We start from the raw sequence: 21,062 nt of genomic DNA, 5'->3' as shown, positions 1-21,062 counted from the left end.
CAGGTGGCCAAAGTACTGGAGCTTCAGCTTCAGCGTAAGTCCTTCCAATGAGTATTCAGTGTTGCTTTCCTCTGGGGTTGACTGGTTTGATCTCCTTGTTGTGCAAGAAACTCTCAAGAGTCTTCTCCAGCATCACAATTCAAAAAACATCAATTCTTTGGTGCTCAGCCTTCCTTATGGTCCAACTCTCATGTCCATATATGACTACTGTAAAGACCATAGCTTTAAATAGAATGGACCTTTGTCAGCAAAATGATGTCTTTGCTTTTTAATATGCTGTCTATGTTTGCTAGTTTTCTTTTTCTTTTTTCCCCCCTTTTTTAAAAACTTAAATTTATTTATTTTAATTGGAGGCTAATTACTTTACAATATTGTATTGGTTTTTCCATACGTGAACATGAATCGTTGCCTATGTTTGTATAGCTTTCTTTCCAAGAAGCAAGTGATTTTTAAATTTCATGGCTGCAGTCACCATCCGCAGTGGCTTTGGAGCCCAAGAAGAGAAAATCTGTCATTGCTTGCCCTTCCCCCCCTTTTATTTGCCATAAAATGAAGGGACCAGATGCCATGATCTTTTTTATTTGAATGTTGAGTTATAAGCCAGATTTTCACTCTCCTCTTTCACTTTCATCAAGATGCTCTTTAGTTCCTCTTTGCTTTCTGACATTACAGTGGTGTCATCTATATCTGAGGTTATTGATATTTCTCCCAGCATTTTTTTTATAAATCTATATAGCTTAATAAAGACAAAAAACTGACAGTGTTGATATGAAGTTTACTTTTAAACAAAAGTTTTCACAGAAACCTAACACATGTTGCTCAGATGGTAAAGCATCTACCTGCAACATGGGCAACCTGGGTTTGATCCCTGGGTTGGGAAGATCTCCTGGAGAAGGAAATGGCAACCCACTCCAGTACTCTTGCCTGGAGAATCCCATGGACAGAGGAGCCTGGTAGGTTACAGTCCATGGGGTTGCAAAGAGTCAGACATGACTGAGAGACTTCACTTTTCACTTTTTTTTTTTTTCCCTAGATGCAGCTCTAGACAATGTCAAGAATTGATGGATCTCATGATTCAAGACAGCATTTTGAATTTTAGTTCATTCTTAGGAGGGGAGGGAGGAGGGAGGAGGGTTCAGGATGGGGAACACATGTATACCTGTGGCGGATTCATTTCGATATTTGGCAAAACCAATACAATACTGTAAAGTTTAAAAATAGAAAAAAAATAAAAAAATAAATAAAGTGAACCACTGCCCCAGTATGAAAATTAAATCTTCTCCTGAGACCGGGGCTTTTGAAACTCTTGAACTTGTGCTGTCAGCGACTGAACCCTGCCACCAATAGTTTCAAAGTTCAAAAAACAGAGGCTCCAAGAGTTTTCCACCCTATGAGCAATGGCCCTTGTTTTTCCCTACTTTCCTCCCTCTTATACCACTCTCTGCCCTTCCCTAAATACTTCAACAGTGGCTTGGATGGAGAAGCTGATATTTATAACTTCAAAATAGGAAAAGAAAGGCTTGTCAATTTCATAAATTAGTACCTCTAAGACAGAATGTTCTGCCTGTGTATACACTCCAATAAGACTTTTTCTCCTCAACCAATTTCCATCCCCCAAAATGGCACCTTTGGTAGCTTCTTAGTCCTTTGTTGGGAGCAGCATTAAGCTCAGGCAGGGAATACCTTGGCTTCTAAGTTTCAGGCATTCACAGCTTTTAAACAGCCTCTCACAGTCCTCATTTAGGTTGCCATTGACATTTTTTGAAAGGATACAATATTATGGACACAGAACCCAATTATCATTAGTTGTTCTTTCCTTTGCTTCACCATTTCCCCAAATCTTAACAAGAATTATCCTAAGCCATCTCCCTTCTTTTCCACCCCATCCCACCCACTCCAAATATTACACCAGTAATAGACAAAAAGATACACATGCCACGCTGTAAAAATGTGGAGTTAACACTATCAGGAAGAAGGCTGTGTGGGTTGTGGAGACGCTCTTTGAAGATCTACAGTGTCTCTTGCTCTCCCATATCCCATTCTGCATTTTGTCCTTCATAGGAGGCCCTCTGCTTTTTTCTTAAGCAAAGTTCAGAACAGGTTGCCTTGAAACAGTCACACTCCTTCCCCTCCACCAGGATGGGTGTGCAAACTATACAGCACTGAACGGCTTTAAAGCACCTGGGCTGCTGTAGGGCACAGAAACTATACTGGCTCTTCAAAGGACATCTTCTCAAGCCACCTTTATGGTGTCAAGACAAGTAGAACTCCTTCTTTCCCCGCTTGAAACCCACAGTTGGATGTGACAGGGGCTGGTATTCAAGAGAGTTAATTCTTGTCATTGTTTTGTTATCATCCTCTGAGGGGTAAGAATGTCATGTCAGCCTTTCCTCATAGAAGGGTACAACAACTTGTGCACACTTGACATTGGCTTCCTTTGGCAGGGACCAGGTCATCCTCATTAGAGTTCATTTCATCAGGAACATGAATTCTCCACTGGAGTCTGTGTCTCCAGTAATCCACTCTGGTTTCAAACCCCAGCCACAGCCTTGTGGCTTTTCTGACTCTTTTTTTTTTTTTTTTTTTTCTTCTTTGGTTTGCTCTCCTCCCCCTTATCTTCCGAATCAGAATCAGCTTTGTGCTTGCCTCCCTCTGATTTATCTGTCTTGTGTTTTTTGTGACTGCAGAAACTCAACAATGAGGTCAGGGCAATCTGGGTTCTCTTCTGGCTCCCAATATGTTTTCCTCATCTGAGAACCCCTTCCACTTTAGGAGATACTCCTCTTTGCCCTTTACCACTCGACGATCTAGAACTTTTTCCACCACATATTCTTCTTCTTCCTCTTCTTCTAGCACCTCCTCCACTTTCTTCTTGTTTTTTGTTTTTTTTGTTTTTTTTTTTTTTCCCCATAGTGCCCGCTAGCTTTCTGGTATAAAGGATGCTGCTGCTCGGGTCTTGCAGTCATCAACCCTCCCTATGCTGGTTCAAGCATCCAGACTGTCCCGTCCATCCCCTTTCCAATTTACTATGTCTCCTCTCCAGCCCAATCCCCCAGCTGTCCACCCAACCCAAGTAGCATTGTCTTGGTCTACTCAGGCTAAAGAGTGGCCCTCCTTCTCCCAGGAATCTTGATTCCAACTTATAACTCTTCCAATCTGGCATTTTGCATGATGTACTCTGCATATAAGTTAAATAAACAGGGTGACAGCACACAGCCTTGTTATACTCCTTTTCCAGTTTTGTACCAGTCAGTGTTCTATGTAGGCTTCTAACTGTTGCTTCTTGATCTGCATACAGGTTTCTCTGAAGACAGGTAAGATGGTCTAGTACTCCCATCTCTTTAAGAATTTTCCAGTTTGTTGTGACCCATAGTCAAAGGCTTTTACAAGTCAGTGTAACAGAAGTAGATGATTTTCTGGAATTCCCTTGCTTTTTATATGATCCAACGGATGCTCGCAATTTGATCTCTGATTCCTCTGCTTTTTCTAAACCCAATTTTTACTTCTGGAAGTTCTCGATGCTAGTACTGCTGAAGCCTAGCTTGAAGGATTTTGAGTATAACCTTACTAGCATGTGAAGAGAGCACAATTGTTCATTAGTTTGAAAAATCTTTAGCACTGCCTTTCTTTGAAATTGGGATTAAAACTGACTTTTCCTGGTCCTGTGGTCACTGCTGGGTTTTTCAAATTTGCTGACATACTGAGTACAACACTTTAACAGCATTAGTATTATATAATACTTTTAGTATTATATTTCAGTGGGAATTCCATCACTTCTACTAGCCTTATTCATAGTAATACTTGCTAAGGCACACTTAACTTCACACTCCAGAATGTCTGGCTCTAGGTGAGTGATCACATCATTGTGTGTGGTCTTTAACACTTTTCTGTATAGTTCTTCTGTGTATTCTTGCCACTTCTTCTTAATCTCTTCTGCTTCTTTTAGGTCCTTACCATTTCTGTCCTTTATTATGCCTGTCCTTGCACGAAATGTTTATTTGATATCTCCAATTTTCTTGAAGAGATCTCTACTCTTTCCCATTCTATTGTTTTCCTCTATTTCTTTGCATTGTTCATTGAAGAAAGCCTTTTTATCCCTCTTTGCTCTCCTCTGGAACTCTGCATTCAGTTGGGTATATCTTTCCCTTTCTCCTTTGCTTTTCACTTTTCTTTTTTCTTAATCTATTTGTAAAGCCTCCTCAGGCAACCACTTGCTTTCCTGCATTTCTTTTTCTTTGGGATGGTTTTGCACACTACCTCCTGTACAATGTTATGAATCTCCACTCATAATTCTTCAGGCACTGTCTATCAGATCTAAGCCCTTGAAACTATTTGTCTCCTATACTGTATAATCATAAAGGATTGATTTACATCAAACCTGAATGGCCTAGTGGTTTTCCCCACTTTCTTTGGTTAGGTTTGATTTTGCCATAAGTAGCTGTAATCTGAGCCACAGTCAGCTCCCGGTCTTATTTTTTTCTGACTGTATAGAGCTTCTCCATCTTCAGCTGCAAAGAATATAATCAATCTGATTTCAGTATTGACCATCTGGTGATGTCTGTTTGTAGAGTTGTCTCTTGTGTTGTTGGAAGAGGGTGTTTGCTATGACGCACGTGTTCTCTTGGTAAAACTCTGTTAGCCTTTTCCCTGCTTCATTTTGTACTCTCAATCCAGATTTGCCTGTTACTCCAGGTATCTCTTGACTTCCTGCTTTTGCATTCTGATCCCCTATGATGAAAAGGATATTTAAATATTTTACTGTTAGTGGTTGGGGCGTAGACTTGGATTACTGTGGTGTTGAATAGTTTGCCTTGGAAATGAACCAAGATCATTCTGTCATTTTTGAAATTGCACCCAAAAGTGTATATTTTGCTGTCTTGTTCATTATGAGTGCTACTCCATTTCTTCTATGGGTTTCTTGTCCACAGTAGTAGATTTAATCCTCATCTGAATTAAATTCGCCCAATAAATTCTCACCCATTCCCCATTCACCCATTAGTTCACTGATTCCTTTTTTTTTAAAAATTTTATTTTATTTTTAAATTTTACATAATTGTATTAGTTTTGCCAAATATCAAAATGAATCCGCCACAGGTATACATGTGTTCCCCATCCTGAACCCTCTTCCCTCCTCCCTCCCCATTCCATCCCTCTGGGTCGTCCCAGTGCACCAGCCCCAAGCATCCAGTATCGTGCATCAAACCTGGACTGGCAACTCGTTTCATACATGATATTTTACATGTTTCAATGCCATTCTCCCAAATCTTCCCACCCTCTCCCTCTCCCACAGAGTCCATAAGACTGTTCTATACATCAGTGTCTCTTTTGCTGTCTCATACACAGGGTTATTGTTACCATCTTTCTAAATTCCATATATATGCATTAGTATACTGTATTGGTGTTTTTCTTTCTGGCTGACTTCACTCTGTATAATAGGCTCCAGTTTCATCCACCTCATTAGAACTGATTCAAATGTATTCTTTTTAATGGCTGAGTAATACTCCATTGTGTATATGTACCATAGCTTTCTTATCCATTCATCTGCTGATGGACATCTAGGTTGCTTCCATGTCCTGGCTATTATAAACAGTGCTGCGATGAACATTGGGGTACACGTGTCTCTTTCCCTTCTGGTTTCCTCAGTGTGTATGCCCAGCAGTGGGATTGCTGGATCATAAGGCACTTCTATTTCCAGTTTTTTAAGGAATCTCCACACTGTTCTCCATAGTGGCTGTACTAGTTTGCATTCCCACCAACAGTGTAAGAGGGTTCCCTTTTCTCCACACCCTCTCCAGCATTTATAACTTGTAGACTTTTGGATTGCAGCCATTCTGACTGGTGTGACATGGTACCTCATAGTGGTTTTGATTTGCATTTCTCTGATAATGAGTGATGTTGAGCATCTTTTCATGTGTTTGTTAGCCATCTGTATGTCTTCTTTGGAGAAATATCTATTTAGTTCTTTGGCCCATTTTTTGATTGGGTCATTTATTTTTAACCTTAAAAGCTTCTGCACATCAAAGGAAACTATTAGCAAGGTGAAAAGACAGCCTTCAGAATGGGAGAAGATAATAGCAAATGAAACAACTGACAAACAACTAATCTCGAGAGTATACAAGCAATTCTTATAGTTCACTGATTCCTAAGATATTGATGTTTACTCTTGTCCTCTCTGGCTTGACCACATTCAATTTGCCTTGATTCATGGACCTATCATTCCAGTCATGAATAGAAAATAAATATTTGGACACCAAAATGGAGAAAATACGTCAATACCTGTGTCATTTGTGTATATAACATACATGAAATAAATTCCTAATGGAACAAAAAATTGGTTATTTATCTTTCAAATTATTAGAGCAACTAAAAGAGGTTCACCTATTTGCTTCAGGTAGGAAATAAGAAAAAAGAAAAGAAAATAGCATGGATAGTATCTGTCACTTTTGCCAGAAATAAGCCCCTTTATTATTTGGGGACAAATCTGCTTTTCATTGCTACAAGCTTACCATTGACTGTTATTCAGGAGCATAATGAAGTGATGACAAAATCAAGGTAAAACATATTCAGTTCAGTATATATGTATGGTTTAAAATCATTTTTGAAAAACAAAATTTTCAAATAGGATTAGAAAAGCATCACCAATCTTGTTGCATTTACAAGAAACTTGCCTAAAATCAAATGATATAGCAGTGTTAATATACAACATATCCAGAACATGCCAAAAAGAAAAAAAAATAGTGCCAATTCTACTGTAAGAAAAAACAGATTTTAAGGAGAAAATTATCAGAGAGGTCTATCTACAAAAGGATTGTGTTATTTTGGAACTGGAACCAATAAATTAAGAAACAGAGTGAGGCATAAGAAATTAAAGATGAAATATTTCTTTCAGTAATGAGAGGATAGAAAAAGAGAAATAAGAAAAGCCAGATAAAATACATGGAGTTCAGTCTAGTCCTTGAACTTCTTTCAGACTGTAGCCTTTCACATTTGTCATGGAGGTATACATGCTGAGGAAGTTAATGGAATGTGTACAACATAGTTATTTTTTATCTTTGCCTCCAGCAATCAACTCATTGGCTCATCAGCTGCTGAATGTATTCTCTCAGGCAATACTGTCTTTTGGGATTCGGAGACACCAATTGTGAACATAAGTTGAAACCCTTACCCCTTTTTATTCCATGCTCTATTCTAGAGTTTCCCTCTTGGATTACAAAAAATAAATTTCATTCCTTTTGGCAATAGTATCTTTCTGATATTTGAAGAAAACACTCACATTCTTAAAGGTGCTCACAATGTCCGTAGCATCTAGTTCCTCCTGTTTTTTTGTTTTGTTTTGTTTTTTTTCCTACATTCTGGGGTATCATTTATTTTAAACAAAGTCTTGAACTTATTTAGAACAGTCCCCAAATTCCTGTTTTGTTGGTTTAACACCTTCTAGTTTGAAACTTATTCTCTCTAGTGAAGGAAATGAATCCAAGATTAGTGAAATTGTCTTGCCTCCTCTCTGTCAACTCTTAACCCCAAGTCATCGGTTCAAGCCCTGGGCTCTCCCTCCTCTCTTATTCTTTGTCTAAACAGTGACATGATATCTCTCCTATGAGCTGTTTGAAGTATGAACTCTTTACACTTTAAGACATATAAAGGAAGAAGTACTTAGCAAATTAACAAAGAGTATAAAGAGGATATAAGCCTGGGCTTCGTGATAATGTAAAGAAATCAACATTATCTAACTCATCTGGCAGTAGAATGATTGGTGATGAATTTTCTAACAGACCAGGACACAGTATATATCAAAAACCTTAACTGTATGGCTGCTGTTAATCCAGATATTCTACAATCTATAACTTTAAGAAATCGCTATGAGTTTTTACAAGGACTAATGTACAAATTTTACCTTCATTATTATTTTATGATAATGAAAAAATAAACAGAATTGAAATATTGTGCACATTCTAAACAATGTCTGGAAACGATCTGCTAGAAGAAACAAGGCACATGTTCTAATAAAAATTAAAATATATATGTATGTTCACTGTTCACCTGAAACTACCACAACATGGTTAATTGGCTATACCCCAATATAAAATAAAAAGTCTAAAGTTTGGAGAAAAAATAAATAAATAAAAATGAGACTTTAGAAGCAGCCCTTAAAAAAATGAGAAAATTCGCTAGACGAAATAGAGAACTATTTCAAATGTAATCAGACAGTATGATTGTACTCTTAAATAGTACACCAGTTCAGTTCAGTCGCTCAGTCATGTCCAACTCTTTGTGACCCCATGGACTCCAGCACTGCCAAGTTTCCCTTTCCATCACCAACTCCTGGAGCTTACTCAAACTCATGTCCATTAAATTGCTGATGCCATCCAACCATCTCTGTCATCCCTTTATCCTTTTGCCTTCAATATTTCCCAGCATCATGGTCCTTTCCAAGGAGTCAGTTCTTCGCAAAAGGTGGCCAAAGTATTGGAGTTTCAGCTTCAGTATCAGTTCTTCCAATGAATATTCAGGACTGATTTCCTTTAGGATTGACTGGTTGGATCTCCTTGCTGTCCATGGAACCCTCAAGAGTCTTCTCCAACAGCACAGTTGAAAAGCATCAATTCTTTGGAACTCAGCTTTCTTTCTAGTCCAATTCTCACATGACTACTGGAAAAACCATAGCTTTGACTAGACAAACCTTTGTTGGCAAAGTAATGTCTTTGCTTTTTAATAGTCCTTAGGTGAAAAATATATTTTAAATAATATGTTATCTGTATATGTTTGTCTATTTAAGATTACACATTTATATATATATGATTTATAAATAAGACTGCACATTATGTAATATGATATAATAGTTAGCAATGGTTCTGTCTAGACAATGGACTTAACATTGATTTTTATTTAAATTAAAAAAAATCAACAGTAATTATGAAATTTTTTCACAGTATAAAATATTTTCTTAACCAAAAATAAACAAATGTCTACTTTAAGATATTCATACCAAATGTGATAGAAATATTTTATATGCTCTTGAATAATTTAAATTAACTAAGAATTGCCTGTTACTTAAATATTACATGAAACCTGTTCATAGTCTTATCTGTGATTCATATCTTTTTAGCAGTAGTTTTTGATGTAATTTTTTCTGTCTTTTTATATGCTACCTTATCTTGAGTCAATACTGGCAAAATATATTTTTATTTCTAACATTCTTATTTTGAAAATTAAGCAGGGTAGAAACATTCAATCAGTTTTATTATTCTGAATCTATGATTGCTGTGTTTGTCCTGTATAATGTTGTGTATTTGTGCTTTATCTATTTTTATTAGTTGTGCTAGAACTTTTGATTTTTATTTATTTGATAATCTATCCTGTATGTTATACATATTAAAAACCAATAGAATAAATCCAAATGCTCTCTAAAGAGAAATAATTAAATTTTAAAAAGTTAACATATAAATTCTCACTTAAAATAAGAAGTATATGTACTATAATAATATGTGGACCCATTTATTGAAACAGCAATACTTGAGAGCATCAGAGATCACAATATTGAGGTTACCTATGACTGCAGCCATGAAATTAAAAGACGCTTACTCCTTGGAAGGAAAGTTATGACCAAGCTAGATAGCATATTGAAAAGCAGAGACATTACTTTGCCAACAAAGGTCCGTCTAGTTAAGGCTATGGTTTTTCCAGTGGTCACGTATGGATGTGAGAGTTGGACTGTGAAGAAAGCTGAGCACCAAAGAATTGATGCTTTTGAACTGTGGTGTTGGAGAAGACTCTTGAGAGTCCCTTGGACTGCAAGGAGATCCAACCAGTCCATTCTGAAGGAGATCATCCCTGGGGTTTCTTTGAAGGGAATGATGCTAAAGCTGAAACTCCAGTACTTTGAGGATCGGGGGCAAGAGAAGAAGGGGACAACAGAGGATGAGATGGCTGGATGGCATTACTGACTCAATGGATGTGAGTCTGAGTGAACTCCGGGAGTTGGTGATGGACAGGGAGGCCTGGCGTGCTGGGATTCATGGGGTTGCAAAAAGTCAGACATGACTGAGCGACTGAACTGAACTGAATCTGCAATCTTGTAAAAACATGTCTATACATTAGCAAATATTATACAAGTGCAGAAAGGTTCTCAATATTGACATTTGATCATTTTTTAAACTAGTTACCCAAATTTGTAATTAAATATAGCAACACAACAACAAAAAAACCCCATGAAGTTTTAACTTGCCTCTCCAATTCCTAGGCATTCCTTGAGGGCCACCCCGAGCCATCACCAATGGAGATTTCATTAGCCCCAAGAGAGAATATTTTCAGTACAGAACAGTGGTGACCTACCACTGTAATCTTGGAGAGAGAAGGAAAAGACGGTTTGACCTGGTGGATAAGACATCAGTATATTGCACCAGCGAAGACAATCAAGTGGACATCTGGAGTGGACCTCCCACTCAGTGCATTATACCTAATAAATGCATACATCCAGTCATTGAGTCTGGACACGGACATGAGTTTGAGCAACCTCCAGGTGCTGATGATGGACCAGGAAGAAGCCTGGTATGCTGCAGTCAACGGGGTCACAGAGAGTTAGACACGAATGAGCGACTGAACTGAACTACTCATTGAAAATGGAATAAAGATGTCTGAGAACAAAAGCTTATTTTCCTTACATGAAACTGTGAGTTTTAGGTGTCATTCTGGCTTTACTTGAATGGTCTAGTGGTTTTCCCTACTTTCTTCAATTTCAGTCTGAATTTGGCAATAAGGAGTTCATGGTCTGAGCCACAGTCAACTCCTGGTCTTGTTTTTGCTGACTGTATAGAGCTTCTCCATCTTTGGCTGCAAAGAATATAATCAATCTGATTTCGGTGTTGACCATCTGGTGATGGCCATGTGTAGAGTGTTCTCTTGTATTGTTGGAAGAGGGTGTTTGCTATGACCAGTGTATTCTCTTGGCAAAACTCTGTTAGCCTTTGCCCTGCTTCATTCCATATTCCAAGGCCAAATTTGCCTATTACCCCAAGTGTTTTTTGACTCCCTACTTTTGCATTCCAGTCCCCTATAATGAAAAGGATATCTTTTTTGGGTGTTAGTTCTAAAAGGTCTTGTAGGTCTTCATAGAATCATTCAACTTCAGCTTCTTCAGCATTACTGGTTGGGGCATAGTCTTGGATTACTGTGATATTGAACGGTTTGCCTTGGAAATGAACAGAGATCATTCTGTCATTTTTGAGATTGCATCCAAGTACTGTATTTCAGACTCTTTTGTTGACCATGATGGCTACTCCATTTCTTCTGAGGGATTCCTGTCCGCAGTAGTAGATATAACGGTCATCTGAGTTAAAGTCATCCATTCCAGTCCATTTTAGTTTGCTGGTTTTTAAAATGCCGATGTTCACTCTTGCCATCTCCTTGACCACTTCCAATTTGCCTTGATTCATGGACCTGATATTCCAGGTTCCTATGCAATATTGCTCTTTACAACTTCAGACCTTTCTTCTATCACCAGTCACATCCACAACTGGGTATTGTTTTTGCTTTGGCTCTTTCTTTCTGGAGTTATTTCTCCACTGATCTCCAGTAGCATATTGGGCACCTACTGACCTGGGGAGTTCCTCTTTCAGTATCCTATCATTTTGCCTTTTCATACTGTTCATGGGGTTCTCAAGGCAAGAATACTGAAGTGGTTTGCCATTCCCTTCTCCAGTGGACCACATTCTGTCAGATCTCTCCACCGTGACCCGCCCATCTTGGGTGGCCCCACACAGCATGGCTTAGATTCATTGAGTTAGACATGGCTGTGGTCCGTGTGATTAGACTGACTAGTTTTCTGTGATTATAGTTTCAGTGTGTCTGCCCTCTGATGCCCTCTGGCAACATGTACCATCTTACTTGGGTTTCTCTTACCTTGACCGTGGGGTATCTCTTCACAGCTGCTCCAGCAAAGTGCAGCCACTGCTCCTTACCTTGGATGAGGGGTATCTCCTCACTGCCGCCCCTCCTGACCTTGAACGTGGAGTAGCTCCTCTCAGTCCTCCTGCACCCACGCAGCCACCACTCCTTGGACGTGGGATTGCTCCTCTCAGGGAAACACCAAACCTCTAGCCTATTTCCCCAGAGAAATTCACCAGCTCCTCCTGCAGTAGGAAGTAGAGAGCCTTCGGCTGTAAGTGAGTGGGCTGAAAGGTGGGAGTAACCTAGAAAAAAAGGTGTTTTTAACTGACAGTGAACTGAGGTATAGAAGAATTACACTCTTTCTTTGATTAAACAGGGATACAAATATATCTACCAAACAGTAGGTAAGGAGAAAATAAGGACCCTAAAAACCTCCTAATGGTTAATCAGATCAGATCAGATCAGTCACTCAGTCATGACCGACTCTCTGCAAGGCCATGAATCGCAGCACGCCAGACCTCCCTGTCCATCACCAACTCCTGGAGTTCACTCAGACTCACATCCATAGAGTCAGTGATTCCATCCAGCCATCTCATCTTCTGTCATCCCCTTCTCCTCTTGCCCCCAATCCCTCCGAGCATCAGAGTCTTTTCCAATGAGTCAACTCTTCGCATGAGGTGGCCAAAGTACTGGAGTTTCAGCTTTAGCCTCATTCCTTCCAAAGAAATCCCAGGGCTGATCTCCTTCAGAATGGACTGGTTGGATCTCCTTGCAGTCCAAGGGACTCTCAAGAGTCTTCTCCAACACCAATGGTTAATAGTGAAGGAAATTCCAAGTGGAACTGTGACCACTGGAAAAGGACCTAAATCAAATCCCTTATGATTATATAGTGGAAGTGAGAAATAGATTTAAGTGACTAGATCTGATAGATAGAGTGCCTGATGAACTATGGATGGAGGTTCGTGACATTGTACAGAAGACAGGGATCAAGACCATCCCCATGGAAAAGAAATGCAAAAAAGCAAAATGGAGGTCTGGGGAGGCCTTACAAATAGCTATGAAAAGAAGAGAAGTGAAAATCAAAGGAGAAAAGGAAAGATATAAGCATTTGAATGCAGAGTTCCAAAGAATAGCAAGAAGAGATAAGAAAGCCTTCCTCAGTGATCAATGCAAAGAAATAGAGGAAAACAACAGAATGGGAAAGACTATAGATCTCTTCAAGAAAATTAGAGATACCAAGGTAACATTTCATGCAAAGATAGGACAGAAATGGTATGGACCTAACAGAAGCAGAAGATATTAAGAAGAGGTGGCAAGAATACACAGAAGGACTGTACAAAAAAGATCTTCACAACCAAGATAACCACAATGGTGTGATCACTCACCTAGAGCCAGACATCCTGTAATGTGAAGTCAAGTGGGCCTTAGAAAGCATCACTACGAACAAAGCTAGTGAAGGTGATGGAATTCCAGTTGAGCTATTTCAAATCCTGAAATATGATGCTGTGAAAGTGCTGCTCTCAATATGCCAGCAAATTTGGAAAACTCGGCAGTGGCCACAGAACTAGAAAAGGTCAGTTTTCATTCCAATCCCAAAGAAAGGCAATGCCAAAGAATGCTCAAACTACCGCACAATGGCACTCATCTTACATGCTAGTAAAGTAACGCTCAAAATTCTCCAAGCTAGGTTTCAGCAATATGTGAACCGTGAACTTCCAGATGTTCAAGCTGGTTTTAGAAAAGGCAGAGGAACCAGAGATCAAATTGCCAACATCCACTGGATCATGGAAAAAGCAAGGGAGTTCCAGAAAACCATCTATTTCTGCTTTATTGACTATGCCAAAGCCTTTGACTGTGTGAAGTGAAGTGAAGTCGCTCAGTCATGTCTGACTCTTTGTGACAACATGGACTGTAGCCTACCAGGCTCCTCCGTCCATGGGATTTTCCAGGCAAGAATACTGGAGTGGGTTTCCATTTCCTTCTCCAGGGGAACTTCCCGACCCAGGAATTGAAACCAGGTCTCCCTCATTTTAGATAGACGCTTTACCATCTGAGCCACAAGGGAAGCTGTGTGGATCACAACAAACTGGAAAATTCTTAAACAGAAGGGAATACCAGACCACCTGACCTGACTCTTGAGAAACTTATATGCAGGTCTGGAAGCAACACTTATAACTGGACATGGAACAACAGTCTGGTTCCAAATAGGAAAAGGAGTACATCAAGGCTGTATATTGTCACCCTGCTTATTTAACTTATATGCAATGCAGAGTACATCGTGAGAAATGCTGGGCTGAAGGAAGCACAAGCTGGAATCAAGATTGCCAAGAGAAATATCAATAACCTCAGATATGCAGATGACATCACCCTTATGGCAGAAAGTGAAGAACTAAAGAGCCTCTTGATGAAAGTGAAAGAGGAGAGTGAAAAAGTTGGCCTAAAGCTCAACATTCAGAAAACTAAGATCATGGCATCTTGTTCCAACACTTCATGGGAAATAGATGGGGATACAATGGAAACAGTGTCAGACTTTATTTTGGGGGGCTCCAAAATCAGTGCAGATGGTGATGGCAGCCATGAAATTAAAAGACGCTTACTCCTTGGAAGGAAAGTTATGACCAACCTTGATAGCATATTCAAAAGCAGAGACATTACTTTGCCAACAAAGGTCCATCTAGTCAAGGCTATGGTTTTTCCAGTAGTCATGTATGGATATGAGAGTTATACTGTGAAGAAAGCTGAGTGCCTAAGAATCGACACTTCTGAACTGTGGTGTTGGAGAAGACTCATGAGAGTCCCTTGGACTGCAAAGAGATTCAACCAGTCCATTCTAAAACACATCAGTCCTGGGTGATCTTTGGAAGGAATAATGCTAAAGCTGAAACTCCAGTACTTTGGCCACCTCATGTGAAGTGTTGACTCATTGGAAAAGACTCTGATGCTGGGAGGGATTGTGGGCAGGAGAAGTAGGGGACAACAGAGGATGAGATGGCTGGATGGTATCACCAACTCGATGGATGTGAGTCTGAGTGAACTCCAGGAGCTGGTGATGGACAGGGAGGCTTGGCATGCTGCGATTCATGGGGTCACAAAGAGCTGGACACGACTGAGGGACTGAACTGAACTGAACTGGCTTTACCATGAAAGGACCCTCCAAGGGAGCTAGAGTTGCCCAGTTGCTCCAGAGGTGAGTTGACTGAGGCTGCTAAGGGCCTAGGAATTTCATAAGTTGTAGGAGCATTGGGAGATTCTTGTTTGCTCTGGGGTACAGATGTAGGTAAGCAGTGAGAGTAAGTGTGGGGAGAAGAATGAAATTAAGAAAACTAGTTCACTTATGTGTAAATGCTTTCATTTTTTGAAGCAAAAGCTCAATTAATCAAAGAGGGGTTTATTTGGGGAGTATCATATTGGGGAATTCTCAAGGCAAAGTATCAACACAAATATCTCTCAGTTGTGTTGAAGAACGATGTGGACTTTCTGCTCAGCCTAGTAACAAATAATCTTGTCTACTCTTTACAGGGATTCCCTGGTGGCTCCGTGGTAAAGAATTCCCCTGATGATGCAGGAGACTCAGGTTCAATCCCTGGGTTGGGAGGATCTCTAAAAGGAGGAAATGACAATCCACTCCAATAATCTTGCCTCGGAAATCCAATGGGCAGAATAGCCCAGCCAGTTATGGTCCATAGGTTCACAGGAGAGTTGAACCAACTTAACGACTAAACAACAAAAGCAACTCTTTACAACGCCTCTTTGAAATCAGTTCAGTTCAGTCACTCAGTCGAGTCCAACACTTTGTGACCCCATGGACTGCAGCACTCCAGGCCTCCCCATCCATCACCAACTCCCAGAGTTTATTCAAACTCATGCCCATTGAGTCGGTGATGTCATCCAACCCTCTCATCCTCTGTTTCCCCCTTCTCCTCCCACCTTCAGTCTTTTCCAGCATCATGATCTTTTCAAATGAGTCAGTTCCTCACATCTGGTGGCCAAAGTATTGGGATTTCAGCTTCAGCATCAGTCCTTCCAATGAATACTCAGGACTGATTTCCATTAAGATGGACTGGTTGCATCTCCTTGCAGTCCAAAGGACTCTCAAGAGTGCCGGGAGCCGGCATATTGCATATTGAGTGCATATTGCATATTGAGTGCAGCACTTTCCACAGCATAATCTTTCAGGATCTGGAATAGCTCAACTGGAATTCTATCACTGCCGGGAGCCAGCGTGAGGAACTCCGCCCATGACAAAGGTCATGAGGAAGGAGGCTCGGCATACGCAAAGGCGGGATCGAGCCTCAGGAGTCCCCCTGGAAATTCTCGAGCATCTACCCCCCAAGCCAGAGTCTGCCTACTTTCTGCTTTGTGCTTTCACCTACACCTCTGACTTTACGGGGGGCTGACTCCCACTACCTCTCTCTGAAAAAAGAGTTAGCTTACAGCTCCAGTTAATAATTCTTGGATGTGACAGTGTTTCAACCTACAAACTCCTTTGGAAATCCTCTAGCCTGCCTGAATGGGTTTTTCCGGCCACATGTGATTGTTCAGAGCCTCCCAACTGTGAGAGGCAGGAGATGTTCTAAACTGCCTAAACACAGATTCCTTTGAGTAGTTAAAAGATTGGTTAGAAATTGTATTGGTGAAGGGTTTTTCACTTGTTGGGCCAATGTTTGCTGCTAAGTCTCCATACTCCTTACCTACTGTGTCCTTGGCAGTGTATTGATTGATATAATGGGTGTATAGAAATGTAAAATGCAGCTTTGTCCAATGCTTTTTTGGAGGCTGGTGCCTGACTTTGGAATAATCACCTTTAGAGAAAAATAAGTTTCTTAAAATGTTAACAGGCCTCCGGGCCAGAAGATGATGTCAATCACCTGAACTTTTGCATATGATAAGTTTGAAAGCCTGGCTTAGATTAGAACCAGGAACTGCTGTCCTTGCATGACTCCACCCCTTCCCCCATTATCCTCTATGCATACCTTAAGGTATAAAAACTACTTTGGAAAATAAAGTGCGGGCCTTGTTCACCAAAACTTGGTCTCCCCATGTCACTCTCTCTCCCAAATTCCAGCTGAGTCTCCATCTGGAGCGCGGAACCCACCATGCTTGCTAATTATGCCTGGGCTTCTAAGATCCGACCGGGGAGGCCTCAGTGTCTCCTCTCCTTCGGGAGAACGGAAGGACGCCTGCGGCCTACATAAGTGGTGCAAACTTCTTGTCTTGAAGTTTTATTGGTCTCCCGCGTAAACCAAGCTACTCAGCCTCTTTTCTCCACTGAATTTTCCTACTGAGCTATCCTTATTTCAGCCGCTTTTCTCCACTGAATTTCCTCACTGAGCTATCCTCATTCTATTACTCTTTGTATCCTTAATTAACGTGTAATTAAGCAGTTGTTTCCTGACCCTCGCCTATGCCGTCTCTCCTTCGAATACCCTGGATCAGCTGGGGCTGGTCCCCGGCACAAGAGTCTTCTCCAACACCACAGTTCAAAAGTATCAATACTTCAGCACTCAGCTTTCATTATAGTCCAACTCTCACATCCATACATGATTACTGGAAAAACCATAGCTTTGACTAGATGGACCTTTGTTGGCAAAGTAATGTCTCTGCTTTTTAAAATTCTGTCTACGTTGGTGATAACTTTTCATTCAAGGAGTAAGGTCTTTTAATTTCATGGCTGCAATTACCATCTGCCGTGATTTTGGAGCCCACCCAAAAAAGTCTGTCACTGTTTATACTGATTCCCTATTTGCTATGAAATGATGGGACCAGATGTCATGATCTTCATTTTCTGAATGTTGAGCTTAAAGCCAACTTTTTCACTCTCCTCTTTCACTTTCATCAAGAAGTTCTTTAGTTCTTCACTGTCTGCCATAAGGGTGGTGTCATCTGCATATCTGAAGTTATTGATATTTCTCTTGGCAATCTTGATTCCAGCTTGTGCTTCCTCCAGCCCAGCGTTTCTCATGATGTACTCTGACTATAAGTTAAATAAGCAGGGTGACAATATACAGCCTTGACATACTCCTTTTCCTATGTAGAACCAGTCTGTTGCTCCATGTCCAGTTCTAACTGTTGCTTCCTGACCTTCATACAGATTTCTCAACAGGCAGATCAGGTGGTCTTTTAATCCCATCTCTTTAAGAATTTTCCACAGTTTGTTGTGGTCCACACAGTCAAAGGCTTTGGTGTAGTCAATAAAGCAGAAGTAGATTTTTTTCTGGAACTCTCTTGCTTTTTTGATGATCCAACTGATGTTGGCAATTTGATCTATGGTTCCTCTGCCTTTTCTAAATCCAGCTTAAACATCTTGAAGTTCACAATTCATGTGCTGTTGAAGCCTGGCTTGGAGAATTTTGAGCATTACTTTACTAGCATGTGAAATGAATGCAATTGTGCCATAGTTTGAGCATTTTTTGGCATTGCCTTTCTTTGGGATTGGAATGAAAACTGACCTTTTCCAGTCCTGTGGCCACTGCTGAGTTTTCCAAATTTGCTGGCATATTGAGTGCAGCACTTTCACAGCATCATCTTTCAAGATTTGAAATAGCTCATCGGAATTCCATTACCTCCACTGCTGCTGCTGCTCCTGCTAAGTCGCTTCAGTCGTGTCCGACTCTGTGCGACCCCACAGACGACAGCCCAACCAGACTCCACCATCCCTGGGATTCTCCAGGCAAGAACACTGGAGTGGGTTGACATTTCCTTCTCCAAAGCATGAGAGTGAAAAGTGAAAGTGAAGTCGCTCAGTCGTGTCCGACTCTTTGCAATCCCATGGACTGCAGCCCACCAGGCTCCTCCATCCATGAGATTTTCCAAGCAAGAGTACTGGAGTGGGGTGCCATCTCCTTCTCCATCACCTCCACTAGCTTTGATGAAATAGTGTTATTCTTCTATCCACACAGCGAAATTAGCTTCAACATTCAGAGATTAAATAAATTATCTAAATTATATGTCCTTGGACTGCAAGGATATCCAACCAGTCTGTTCTGAAGGAGATCAGCCCTGGGATTTCTTTGGAAGGAATGATGCTAAAGCTGAAACTCCAGTACTTTGGCCACCTCATGTGAAGAGTTGACTCGTTGGAAAAGACTCTGATGCTGGGAGGGATTGGGGGCAGGAGGAGAAGGGGACGACAGAGGATGAGATGGCTGGATGGCATCACTGACTCGATGGACATGAGTCTGGGTGAACTCTGGGAGTTGGTGATGGACAGGGAGGCCTGGCGTGCTGCGATTCATGGGCTTGCAAAGAGTCGGACACGACTGAGCGACTGATCTGATTTGATCTGAAGTGGCATACCCAGGAATAGAATTCAGTGTGTCAGCCCCTGGAAGTTGAATCCTCTTGTTCTGGAAATGTTTTTATTGGAATCTATCACAGAAAGAAACTGGCTTATGAAAAAAGATATCATATCCTCAGAAGAGTGACAAGGATTTAGAGATTCTCCGTTTTGGTCTATTTCCTATATTATATCATTAGGAATCTGAAATAGAAAGTGCAAGTAACTTCCTCAAAGATAAACAGATTTTTCTATTCATCTTTAATGAGATACAGGTTAAATGAAATTCAAATATGTTCTAATGCCCTGAAAACACATTGAAAAATCTGTGAATGGAGACTGCTACATTTTGACCTGACTGGTCTCTAAGAAATTTGTCCTCTCATTATAATGACTGGCTTAATCAGGGGCTTTTGTTCTTAATGTCTGGTTTTATCTTTATATGCCACAATAGCTGGCATAAGGAGAACTTGTAGAAGTGGATTGGTAAATGTTGTGGTTGATACAAGAGCAGAGAGCGATCTTACAGTTTTTCCACCAACCCATATTAGCCTTGTACAACAAATGAGAGGGCGCTGAGAAGGACAAAAATCTAGATATAATATAGATTATTATTACACTTTTGTCATAGAAGTGAAAAAAAAGAAAGTGTTAGGGGAAATCTATCAATAGACTGAGGCTCAGGAAATCTTCCCTACTTGTATGAAAGGTATACATGGGGTTGACTTTCTAGCAAATATGTGAATGTGTTCACATCAGATCAGGTTAGATAAGTCGCTCAGTCGTGTCCGACTCTCTGCGACCCCATGAATCGCAGCACACCAGGCCTCCCTGTCCATCACCAACTCCCGGAGTTCACTCAGACTCACGTCCATCGAGTCAGCGATGCCATCCAGCCATCTCATCCTCTGTCTTCCCCTTCTCCTCCTGCCCCCAATCCTTCCCAGCATCAGAGTCTTTTCCAATGAGTCAACTCTTCACATGAGGTGGCCAAAGTACTGGAGTTTCAGCTTCAGCATCATTCCTTCCAAAGAAATTCCAGGGCTGATCTCCTTCAGAATGGACTGGTTGGATCTCCTTGTAGTCCAAGGGACTCTCAAGAGTCTTCTCCAACACCACAGTTCAAAAGCATCAATTCTTCGGGGCTCAGCCTTCTTCACAGTCCAGCTCTCACATCCATACATGACCACTGGAAAAACCATAGCCTTGACTAGATGAACCTTTGTTGGCAAAGTAATGTCTCTGCTTTTGAATATGCTATCTAGGTTGGTCATAACTTTCCTTCCAAAGAGTAAGTGTCTTTTAATTTCATGGCTGCAGTCACCATCTGTAGTGATTTTGGAGCCCAGAAAAATAAAGTCTGACACTGTTTCCACTGTTTCCCCATCTATTTCCCGTGAAGTGGTGGGACCGGATGCCATGATCTTCGTTTTCTGAATGTTGAGCTTTAAGTCAACTTTTTAACTCTCCACTTTCACTTTCATCAAGAAGCTTTTTAGTTCTTCTTCACTTTCTGCCATAAGGGTGGTGTTATCTGCATATGTGAGGTTATTGATATTTCTCCCGGCAATCTTGATTCCAGCTTGTGCTTCTTCCAGTCCAGCGTTTCTCATGATGTACTCTGCATATAGGTTAAATAAACAGGGTGACAATATACAGCCTTGACGAACTCCTTTTCCTATTTGGAACCAGTCTGTTGTTCCATGTCCAGTTCTAACTGTTGCTTCCTGACCTGCATACAAATTTCTCAAGAGGAAGATAAGGTGCTCTGGTATTCCCATCTCTTTCAGAATTTTCCACAGTTTACTGTGATCCATACAGTCAAAGGCTTTCGCATAGTCAATAAAGCAGAAATAGATGTTTTTCTGGAACTCTCTTGATTTTTCTATGATCCAGTGGA

The 21,062-nt window shown here is 40.6% G+C and overlaps 1 pseudogene; it reads right to left on the bottom strand.

The window, feature by feature from the left end:
- Positions 1–2,252: 2,252 nt before the first annotated feature.
- The window catches only part of LOC102392806, a 78,617-nt pseudogene continuing 59,807 nt past the window's right edge, over positions 2,253–21,062 (bottom strand).

Source organism: Bubalus bubalis, chromosome 5, assembly GCF_019923935.1.
Source record: "Bubalus bubalis isolate 160015118507 breed Murrah chromosome 5, NDDB_SH_1, whole genome shotgun sequence".
NCBI lineage: Eukaryota > Metazoa > Chordata > Mammalia > Artiodactyla > Bovidae > Bubalus > Bubalus bubalis.
This window is presented reverse-complemented; position numbering and strand designations above follow the sequence as displayed.